Here is an 11755-nt window from a genome sequence, read left to right as displayed (position 1 = left end):
GCTGGATGGCAGCCATGCCCCCATTCCCTCTATCCTATGCCCTTGCAGGATTTCTTCTTCTCCACTTCTTTATCCATACCTTGCCTTGTACTTTGGGTCTTCTAGTAGATATCATCTCCTCCAAGATGATTTCCCAAATCCTCCAGCTTGACTTAAGATACTACTTTCATAGTCCCAAAGCACCTGTAATTCTCTACAACAGCATCTGAATCCTAATACTGCCTACGTATCCATTGTCCTGTATCGACTGTGAACGCATGGGAATTAAATTGATGTCAGGTGTAATGGCTGTGTTCGTAGTTCACTACTCAGAGAGTTCTCAGGAAATATATGTTGAGCAAATGGCTATATAAATGGGGTCAGAGTGCCACTTGGAACTTGAGACTCCTGAGTATGGTCCTTGAAATGTTGTCTGGGCATCACAAATGCTCTCCTTTTGAGAGTTTCTACTTGGTCAACCCATTAATATACCCATTATGTGGGTCCCTGCCTCCTCTCAATATTGTGACACCTTACACAGGTCAAATTCATTCTTAAATCTGCATTTTCTGTTAAATATCAGCGCATATTAATTCCAACTTCAAAGGGATAACATGAAGATTTGGAGATCAAGAATATCCAGAGGGCTTCCCTGGTGGCGCAGTGGTTGAGGGTCCGCCTGCCGATGCAGGGGACACGGGTTCGTGCCCCGGTCCGGGAAGATCCCACATGCCGCGGAGCGGCTGGGCCCGTGAGCCATGGCCGCTGAGCCTGCGCGTCCGGAGCCTGTGCTCCGCAACGGGAGAGGCCACAGCAGTGAGGGGCCAGTGTACCGCAAAAAAAAAAAAAAAAAAAGAATATCCAGAAACCAGCATAAGCTCTGACATGTATAAGTTACTCAATGCATGGTAACCATTATTATTCCTGATACTAAGGGCAATTAAAACTCATACCAGGGCTTCCCTGGTGGCGCAGTGGTTGAGAATCTGCCTGCTAATGCAGGGGACACGGGTTCGAGCCCTGGTCTGGGAGGATCCCACATGCCGCGGAGCAACTAAGCCTGTGAGCCACAACTACTGAGCCTGCGCGTCTGGAGCCTGTGCTCCGCAACAAGAGAGGCCGCAATAGTGAGAGGCCCGCGCACTGCGATGAAGAGTGGCCCCCACTTGCCACAACTAGAGAAAGCCCTCGCACAGAAATGAAGACCCAACACAGCCCTAAATAAATAAATAAATAAATTTAAAAACACCTACTTAAAAAAAAAAAAACAAAACTCATACCAATTATTACCTCATTACTAGTGGCCCCAATACAGAATTTTCTTCTTTCTGGTCTTCATCTACCAGGTGTTCTAAGGTCCAAGACTTTCTAGTTAATACCCATTTATAGTCTTCTTCATCTCAAGATGAGATGGACTTGTTTGGGGTGGGTTCAGGACATGCCAAACTTTCCATATTCTAGTTTATGGCAAGAAACCTAGAGTCTCAAGGAAAAAAATTGGTCAGGCAGAAGTATTTTAGGGGTCAAGATATAAAGGCAGGGCTTGACCTCGGCGAAGGAGCCTCCTAAAGGGGATGGAGGGGTCTTTACCACCATGGCCCTACTGTTGTCCTTAGCAGTCCAAGTTAAAATCTTTCAAAACTGGTCACTGGGTCAATGCCAGATGGTTAAGTATTGCAATGCTCTTTCTGAAATACTGAACGTGGCTTGTATTTCAGACCGCAAAATGAAGCATGGGGAGACAGAAAGGAAGGAGAGAGGAGGGGAGGGGAGGAGGGTGGGGGTAAAGTACTGGCCGATTGTTTGTGATGACAATTTACTGGAAACTCTCTGCACCTACATGCAAGGGAGGTGGAGGATGTAGCCTTTATTCCAAATAGCTCTGTGGCAAGCTGAATATTGGTACTTCCATTACCAATGAAGTGAAAGGTTAATAGAGCTGTAATAAGCAATTCCAGTCCTTGTTATAAGAGCCTACTATGTGTCAGGCACTGGTGAGAGGACAACACACCAAGGCAAACACTGTCCCCACCATAACAGGATTTATTGTCCAGGAGTAGAGATCTTAAAGAAGTGAGAAAATAAATGTCTCGTGAGAGAGGAACTAGAGGATGCCCTTGGATCCCCTTCCTGTGAAAGATTCCATTATATAGAGACATTAAGGGGGATACAGGGGTGAAGAAAGGGGAAGATGGCAGCTGTCTGTACCAATGTATCCAAAGGCTCAGATGTAAGACAGAGAGTGAAAACATTCAGTATAACTAGAGCTCTGATTGTGACAGAAAAGAGTAGCTGTGCATGATGCTGGGCAAATGCAGAAGACAGATCAAGCGCGGCCATGGAAGCCACATAAATAAATGCACGTTTTATCCTTAAGGCAAAGGAAGCTCACTAAGCATTTTGATCATGGATGTAATATGATGATTTCTACACTGTATGAAGACCCTTCTGGTTGCAGTGAGAAGAAGGACATATGCAAAGAAAACAAAAGCATGGTAGGTGGGGGGAGACAGAAGAGTTGAGAATGGCTCACCTATTTCTAGTGCTGACACCCAGGACGATATAGGTTCCATAAGTAACACTGGTAACCCAGATGGAGGTCCAGCTGTGAGTGACAGGTACACGTAGGTCCTGAGACTTGGTAACATATTCTCTAGCTCTGTCCTTATTTTTCAAGATTGCCTTGATTATTCTGCATGCTTTGGATTTCAATACTAACTTTCGGGTATCAGTTTTCACAAAATACCCGCCTGGATTTCGCATGAGATTGTATCCAAGCTATGGATCAATTTACAGAGAATCATCATCTCTTCAATCTTTCCATCCTTGGAAGTTTCAAACCTTAAGTGTGGTATATTTCACCATTTAACTTCATGTTCAGTAACTTCTCTAAATAATATCTTGTAGTATTCTATGTAGAGAATGTGCGTATCTTTTGTTAGATACCCACCAGAAATACCCACTAGTTACATCACCTCCAGAGAGATCCCTACTTACATGGCTTTTATTTTGTAAGTGGTATCATTCTTTAAATAATTTTATTGCTTCTGTTGGTTGCTGGTAGTATAAAAATAAAATTGATTTTTTATATGGAATGTGTCTTGCAAAGCTCACTTAATCTTAACAGTTTTAGACTATTTAAGACTATTTTTAGATTCAAACATTTTTAGGATTTTTTTCCAAAATTAATTTCTTTTTTTTTTTTTTTTTTTTTTTACTGTCTTATTACCTGGCTAGAACCTCCAGTACATTAATCGATAGGAGTGGTGATAGCAGGTGCCCTTTTCTTAGTACCAATATTATGGGGAATATTTTTAATATCTTACCATTGAGTAAGCTAATTGCTATAATCTTTTGTAGATACTCATTTTCCCAGTTAGAAAATTCCTTTGTATTCTTCTTTTGCTAAGTTTGTTTCCATTCAAAAATAAGAAGGAACATATCCAGTGAGATCAGTTAGGAGGCTCCTACATTATTCCAGGTGAAAGTCGATAACCACTCTGAGAAGGTAGATACCTTTGACGTATTTCAGGCACAGAAGCCATACTTCATTGTACTGTTCAGAAATGATGGGCAGGCAAGTGGCAGGGTCAACAAGAAGTCTGCGTTTGTTATGGTTACCAGAAGGTAAGGGGGAGACGGATGAATTGGGAGACTGGGACTGACACACACAGACTACTGTACATAAAACAGATAACTAATAAGGACCTACTGTACAGCACAGGGAACTCTACTCAGTACTCTCTCATGACCTATACGGGAAAAGAATCTAAAAAGAGTGGATAAATGTATAACAGATTCACTTTGCTGTACACCTGAAACTAACACAACATTGTAAATCAACTGTACTCCAATTAAAAAAAAACTCTGAAGTTTGTAAATTGGGCACTTGGGTGGACAAAGGGGACCTTTTTTGCCCTCAACCCCACCCACTGGCGTTGATATTGTAGATGAACCGTGATAGGTGTGGTAAGAAAAGGATACATTTGGGGCGACATCAAGAGACATCAGAGCCTCTGTTGTCGCAAACTGAAGTGTTTTTCTTTTATTTGAAATATAATTGACATAGAACACTGTGTAGGTTTAAGTTATACAATGTGTTGCTTTGATACGTTTACCTACTGTAAAAGGATTGCCACTGTAGCATTAGCTAACACCTCTATCACGTCACATAACTGCCACTTCCTTTTTGTGGTTGGAATAATTGGAATAATTAAGACCTGCTCTCTTACCAAGTTTGATGATGATCATAGGATACTGTTGTCTGTAATCACTATGCTGTGCATTAGGTCTCCAGGACTTATTTGTCTACTAGTTGCAGGCTTGTACCCTTAAACATCAGCTCCCCATTTCCTCCACCCACCAGCCTTTACGCACCACCATTTTGCTCTCTGTTTCTACGAGTTTGGTTTTTTAGGTTCCACATTTAAGTAATATCATACAGTATTTGTCTTTCTCTGACTTATTTCACTTAGAATAATGCCCTCAAGGTCCATTCTTTTTTTTTTTTTCTTCGGTACGCAGGCCTCTCACTGCTGTGGCCTCTCCCGTTGCGGAGCACAGGCTCCGGACGCACAGGCTCAGTGGCCATGGCTCACGGGCCCAGCTGCTCCGCGGCATGTGGGATCTTCCCGGACCGGGGCACGAACCCGTGTCCCCTGCATCGGCAGGCGGACTCCCAACCACTGCGCCACCAGGGAAGCCCCCATTCTTTTTGTCATAAATGGCAAAATCTCCTTCCTTCTTTCTCATGGCTGAATCATATATATATATATATATATATTTTTTTTTTTTTTTTAAGCAGGCACACTCATCACTCCATCACAGCACAGGTCTAACCTGTCTCTCTCAAGGTGCCCCCACGTTTGGTGATCTGTTTCTGCAGGTTGATGCTCCTGTATCCTGGTCTCATGGGTAGTAGAAAAGGCGAGGTTTGAAGGCTGAGATGGCATCTCCTTCCCCTACCCCAGCCCTGCCTCTCTTCCCCGTGTTTACCCCCAAGGTCCTCCATCTTCCCCATTACAACACTAAGACTGGGTCTCCAGTCTGCCCTCCCTGCCTGCTTCCGTCATCCCGTTTCACACACCAGGTGCGCGGCAGAGTCAGGTGGGGAAGGACCAAATTCGACCTCCGTTAACACCTGTGTTCCTGAGGCAAGACATGTCCTTTCTATTTTCACCTTACATTTGCCGAAAGGAGGGAACAATAGCTCTTCTTAGTAATATATGAGCTCATGATGTCATCCTACGGGTTTATTTTTTTAAGATTTTTTTTTTGGATGTGGACCATTTTTTAAGTCTTTATTGAATTTGTTACACTACTGCTTCTGTTTTATGGTTTGGTTTCTCAGCTGCGAGGCATGTGGGATCTTAGCTCCCAGACCAGGGATCGAACCCGCACCCCCTGCATTGGAAGGCGAAGGCTTAACCACTGGACCGCCAGGGAAGTCCCCCATCCTAGGCATTTCTCAGTGCTCCACAGTTGTTACACCACCACCACCACTGGCACCAAAGTTTCCTAACTCTGAGTTAGGAACAGGAACTAAAGCTTCAGAACATGGATACGATTATTCAAAGAATGTCCATCCCCTTCTACTCTTCCTGGCCCATGGATGGGGCGACCAGGTGCCCTGAGATACTCCCCACGTGGGCGGTCTTTGCTTTGCCCCTTCACACTTGTTCCTCAACCACCAGACACTGGCTTCTCGCCCCACACTTCCTCAGAAGCTGCTTTTGTCACAAACACTAATGAGCTTCCTGGAACTCTCAGTGGACGCACCTCAGCCCTTATCTTATTTTTTTCTTCTGACACTTGTACACGACCACTTCCTCCTTGAAATAGTCACTTCAATGGCTTTTTCTGACACCTCTCCCTACTCACTTCTGACTGGCCATCCACCACCGAGTTTTCGGGCTCTCCAATGCCAGAGCTTTGAGGTTCTATGGTGGACCCACGTTTCTCTGAATGCAAGCCTGGCTGACTTCATTTAATGCCATGGTTTCAATTTCTCTCTGATACATGCCCAAATCTGTTTCTTTTTTTAATATTTTTAAAATTTTTATTTATTTATTTGTCTTTGGCTGCGTTGGGTCTTTGTTGCTGTGCACGGGTTTTCTCTAGTTGCGGTGAGCGGGGACTACTCTTCGTCGCGATGGGCGGGCTACTCATCGTGGTGGCTTCTCTTGTTGCAGAGCACGGGCTCTAGGCACCCAGGCTTCAAGAGCTGTGGCTCGTGGGCTCTAGAGCGCAGGCTCAGTAGTTGTGGCGCACGGGCTTAGTTGCTCCGCGGCATGTGGGATCTTCTCAGACCAGGGCTTGAACCCGTGTCTCCTGCATTGGCAGGCAGGATCTTAACCACTGTGCCACCAGGGAAGCCCTGTTTCTCTTCTAAATACAGTCACATTGGTGGGTTAGGGCTTCAGCATGTGCATTTGGACACAATCCAGTGCATAGCAGGGACTGTCCTAAGCATTGCTTGGTGTCAGCAGCATCCCTGGCCTCTGCCCACTAGATGCCAGGAACACCCACCCACCCAATGTGTGACAACCAAAAGTCTCTCTGGACAGTGCCAAATGTCTCCTTGAGGACAAAATTAAGAGCCACCCAGATAAGAATCCCTGGCTTGTAAGGACATAAATAGGGTGATGGAAAAAGGTGGGTGTGATGGGGGACGGACATCCATGACATCTGGTGGTCAGCTGGGTGAGGACGTGTTGACCGTGCTGAGAAGGGCGGGCACATCAAATACTCAAATGCCTCAAAAACGCTCACCCAGCAGACAGAAAGAACAGCAGGTGGAGGGCCCAAGGCAGGGAAGTAGCAAGACACCCAGCACGACTGCAACAGAGCCAGCAAGGGGAAACCCGACTGAAAGGTGAGCAAAGAGGTCAGCAGGGCCACATAAAGGACTTTTTGGTTAATCTTTTTCTTTGTAAAATATCTCGGTCTATTTATCTTCTCCAGCTTTGCTTCCTCTCTTCTCACTGACATGGGACCTGCTGCCAGTCCTCTAAAAAGAGGGGTGTCTTACCCTAAGCGGAGTTTGCAGAATTGCCCCAGACTTGGAACCCTGCCTTTTTCCCCAAATTGAGTGGTCAAAGATGGCCGTTATTTTGGGGGCAAGAATCTTGTAAACCAGGGTTTCTCAACCTTGGCACTGTTGACTTTCGGGGCTAGATACTTCTTTGCTGTACGGAGTGGGGGAGGGTGCCGTAGCGTGCACCGCGGAATGTTTAGTAGCATCTCTGGACTCTACCCACCAGTAGCACCACCTCCCCGAGTTGTAACAGCCCCAAGTGTCTCTTGACGTGGGGGTGAGGAGAGAGAAGAATCACCCCCATTTGAGAACTACTGGGCTGGAGAGAGATCCCGGAGTCTAGCCTGGGTCCCAGAACAGGAGCTGGGCGTGCTCTGAGTGAAAAGTCTGAATGCAACCCAAATGGATTGAGATTTAGGATGGGATGTCAGGCAGTGGATCTGCTGGAGACAACAGATCCCAGCCCAGCCCTGACCTAAACGTCCGTGTGAGTTTCACTCACCCGTCATCAACTGTTCCATTGGGTCACTGAGCTCTGATCAGGGTCCTCTGCCTCCATAGAAAGAATGGTATTTCCCCGCTCTATCTGGATCCATCTCTTAGATGTGCGTTGGGTCTGTGCTCTGGACACTGGAGGTTTCTCTCTACCTTAAGTGTGAAGGTTTCCCCACCCCTCGCCCCCGGACCATGATGGAATGTTCCACTTCTGGAGGACCCAGACACTTGGCGATCGCAGACCTCTTGTTCGGAATCCAGGAGTCGGAACTGCTGAAAGAGAAGGTCTGGCAAGTAATCGTGGAGAGAAGGATCAAGCCCCGAGTCTCCCTGGATTCAGCTCTCCGTGCCGTCCTTCTTACTGAGCCTTTTACAGAAGTGACGTTATAACCCCAAATCTGTCTTTCACAACCGCCTCGTGCAAAACAAGAGCGTTACTTGTTTAGCGTTTAGCGTTACCTGAACTCCAGAGGAAGCGGAGGTTCCCATTAGCCAGTCATCAGGCAGCTGTGACTGCCTCTGGTTTACTGGTTTCTGACTTAACCTTGGTTGCCTCTCCTTTAACGCTGATGCTGCACCAAGGGCAAAAATGCCAAGGGAATCCCAGCCCCTGGAAAGCTAAGCAACTCTTCCCCAGTGAGGTGTAACACGGCGGTTTTGACCTCTACTTTAGCAGCTAATCCCGAGTGGACCTTGCATACCTCCGAGGCGCCTCACAACACAGCTCTAAATCAACAGGTAATGGAAACGGCCCAAAGTCCATCAGCAGGAGAATGAGTTTTGCTTGTCTCTACGGCATAATGTGAAAGAATAAACAGAGAGTGTGGGACATCTCTGGCGGTCCAGTGGTTAAGACTTTGCCTTCCATTGCAGGGGGTGTGGGTTCGATCCCTGGTAAGGGAGCTAAGATCCCACATGCCTTGCAGCCAAAAAACCAAAACATAAACAAAAGCAATATTATACCAAATGCAATAAAGACTTTAAAAATGGCCCACACCAAAACAAAAAAAAAGAGTAAACAGAGTGAACTCAGCAATAAAAAAGAATGAACTACTGAAATACAGGCATACCTTGTTTGATTATGCTTTGCAGGTTTTCTTTTTTTTTTTTTTTTTTTTTTACAAATTAAAGGTTTGTGGCAACTTGGTTGAGCAGGTCTACCAGTGCCATTTTTACAACAGTATTTGTTCACTTTCTCTGTGTCACATTTTGGTCATATTTGCCTTAATTCAAACTTTTTAATTATTATTATGCTTTAGTCTTATTATTATTATCCGTGATCAGTGATACTTGATGTTACTATTTTAATGATTTTGGGGTACCAAAAACTACACCTATGTAAGAGAGAAAATGATAAATGTTGTGTGTGTTCTGACTGCTAAAAAAAACCACAAGAGGTTAGATAAGTATCCCCCTGGGGGAAGGACTTGCCTTCCCATGCCTGGGTCTCCTGGCTCATACGCACGTCACGGAAGAGAGCCCTGGTGAGACCAACCCCAAAGCCAAGAGTTCATCTCCACATCTAGTAATAAGTGTCCCCCACCTTCTCTCTGGGACTCACCAAGGCTCAGCAGGATGGTGAGCACACAAGCCATGATTCTGCAACCATTCAAGCCCTCTGGCCCCAGCAGAGCTGAGCCATGAAGGGACGGAGGCTGGGATGCTGAAGGACACCCTCCTGACACCACAAGGCTGAGGTTTCTAACACCTGCTCTCTCGAAGGAAGAGACACTACCCCCCCCCTAGGTCTTTATTTTACCCAGCTGGGGACCCGTGGCAGGGTGCAATATCCTGAAGACATCACATGCTGTCCATCTGCAGTGGGTTTTCATCCTCAGGGTGATGAGTGTTGTGTGTGCACTGCAGGCTGTTTAGCAGCACCCTTGGCCTCTGCCCACTAGAAGCCAGTAGCACAGCCGGTTGTGACCCAGAAAAATCCAGAATAGGCAAATCCGTAGAGACAAAGTAGATTAATGGGTACAGGGTTTTCTTTTGGGGTGATGAAAAAGCCCTGGAACTAGATGGTGGTGATGGTGGCACAATGTTGTGAATATACTGAATGCTACTGAATTGTATACTTGAGGACGATGAAAATGCTGTAACACTGATGTGATGTGTATCATGCCATGATTTTTTAAGTCTCCAGATATTGCCAGATTGGGGGCAAAATCATGCTCAGTGGAAGACCACTGTCTTATTCCACAGCAATGACTGGGCAGACTGTAGACCTTCTCGATTTCAGCACTACTGAAACTGTGGGTGGGGTCATGTTTTGTTGTGGCCGGGGCTGTCCTGTGCATTGCAGGATGTTTAGCAACATCCCTGGTCTCTACCCATTGAATGCCAGGAGCGCCCCCCCTAGTGGTATCAATAAAAATACCTGCAGGGCTTCCCTGGTGGCGCAGTGGTTGAGAGTCCGCCTGCCGATGCAGGGGACGCAGGTTCGTGCCCAGGTCCGGGAAGATCCCACATGCCGCGGAGTGGCTGGGCCCGTGAGCCATGGCCGCTGAGCCTGCGCATCCAGAGCCTGTGCTCCGCAACGGGAGAGACCACAACAGTGAGAGGCCCGCGTACCGCAAAAAAAAGAAAAAAAAATTCTGCACAAAGTGAGCTATAAGACAAACCACAGGCTTTACAATCTGAAGAGTTTTGTTTTCAAGTCTTAGTCTGCTTCTTAGAGGCCATGTCACATAGGGGCAGCGAGTCCTCTCCCTGTTTCCTTCTTTATAAATAGATAAAATAACATGATCTTTGGGGGGCAGGGGGGAATGAACTGCTGCAGATTGTCAGTCAGAATGTATTTAAAATTCTGGGAGGGTCTGGCCCAGACACTGTCAATCACAACCTCTCTCGACTATATTTGTATCTTTTGTTTAATATTTATTTATTTATTTTGGTTGTGCTGGGTCTTCATTGCAGCAGGCGAGCTCCTTAGTTGCGGCTCACCCACTCCTTAGTTGCGGCATGCGGATTTCTTAGTTGCAGGATCTAGTTCCCTGACCAGGGATTGAACCCCGACCCCCCGCATTGGGAGCGCAGAGTCTTAACTGCTGCACCACCAGGGAAGTCCCTGTATCTTTTTTAAAAAACAGAAATCCTACCCAAGAGCTTTGTACTCAAGGAGAACGCTGAATTTTGACTCCCTCAGCCTCACCTCTAACACCGTGATCACTCCTTCTGATCCATACTCAATTCCTCCATCATCTATTCCTTTGAAATCCTTGCCTAACCATGTCCCACTAAACACTGGTATCCAAAAGCCTGATTTAAGTTAGTATCAGCTGAGTGTCACCCCAAATACCACAGCAGCCTTGAGTGTTTGAGCAGATTTATCTTAATAAGGGCCTGCTAAGGACGGCAATGCAAAACAGAGAATGAAATTGGGTCCTTCCTGGGATCAACGAGCAACTAAGGTAAGCCACACTACCTCCATACTTGAGTTCATAGATCTATGTTAACTCGTGGTCTTTATCTTCTAGTTGATGGGTTGAAAGAACTAATGTGATGTTTAACTCACAAAAAATATGGCACAGAAGGAACAATGTGAAAGGGATATGAAAGGTAAAATGAGACATAGGAAATGGGAGACAATATATAAAGAAATAAAAGCCAAATTTTTCCCAGAATTCTGAATCCCTAGCATAAAAGAAAATAAAAAATAGGAAATAAAAAGAATATCCATACTTAAACATGTCAGTACTCAAAGACAAATCGAAGAGAACATCTCACAGCCAGAATAAAGGGGTGATTGACTACAGAGAAATGCTACAAAGAAATGCCAATTTGACCAAGAGCAGATATTCCAACAGCAACAACGAAGGCTAAAACCTATGCAATAATATCTTCAAAATGTTGAGGGATAACACCTGTTAGCTTTCAAGTGTATACCAGCTAAATTATTCAAGTTTTTTTCCCCCCCGGCTGCGTTTGGTCTTCGTTGCTGCGCACAGGCTTTCTCTAGTTGCGGCGAGCAGGGGCTACTCTTTGTTGCAGTGTGTGGGCTTCTCACTGCAGTAGCTTCTTTTATTGTGGAGCACGGGCTCTAGGTGCATGGGCTTCAGTAGTTGTGGCATGCCAACTCCGTAGTTGTGGCTCACCAGCTGTAGAGCAAAGGCTCAGTAGTTGTGGCACATGGCTTAGCTGCTCCACGGCATCAGGGCTCGAACCCGTGTCCCCTGCATTGGCAGGCGGTCTTAACCACTGTGCCACCAGGGAAGTCCCAAGAATACAGTTTTAAAAATACAT

At 45.8% G+C, this 11755-nt stretch overlaps 1 protein-coding gene across 1 annotated transcript in view; it reads right to left on the bottom strand.

Moving 5' to 3' along the window:
- The window catches only part of NLRP7 (NLR family pyrin domain containing 7), a 47547-nt gene that overhangs the window by 9254 nt on the left and 26538 nt on the right, over window positions 1-11755 (bottom strand). The window lies entirely within an intron of this gene.

This window comes from Mesoplodon densirostris, chromosome 19, assembly GCF_025265405.1.
Source record: "Mesoplodon densirostris isolate mMesDen1 chromosome 19, mMesDen1 primary haplotype, whole genome shotgun sequence".
Lineage (NCBI taxonomy): Eukaryota > Metazoa > Chordata > Mammalia > Artiodactyla > Ziphiidae > Mesoplodon > Mesoplodon densirostris.
The sequence above is the reverse complement of the archived record's forward strand: the minus strand, read 5'-3'. Positions and strand labels throughout refer to the sequence as shown.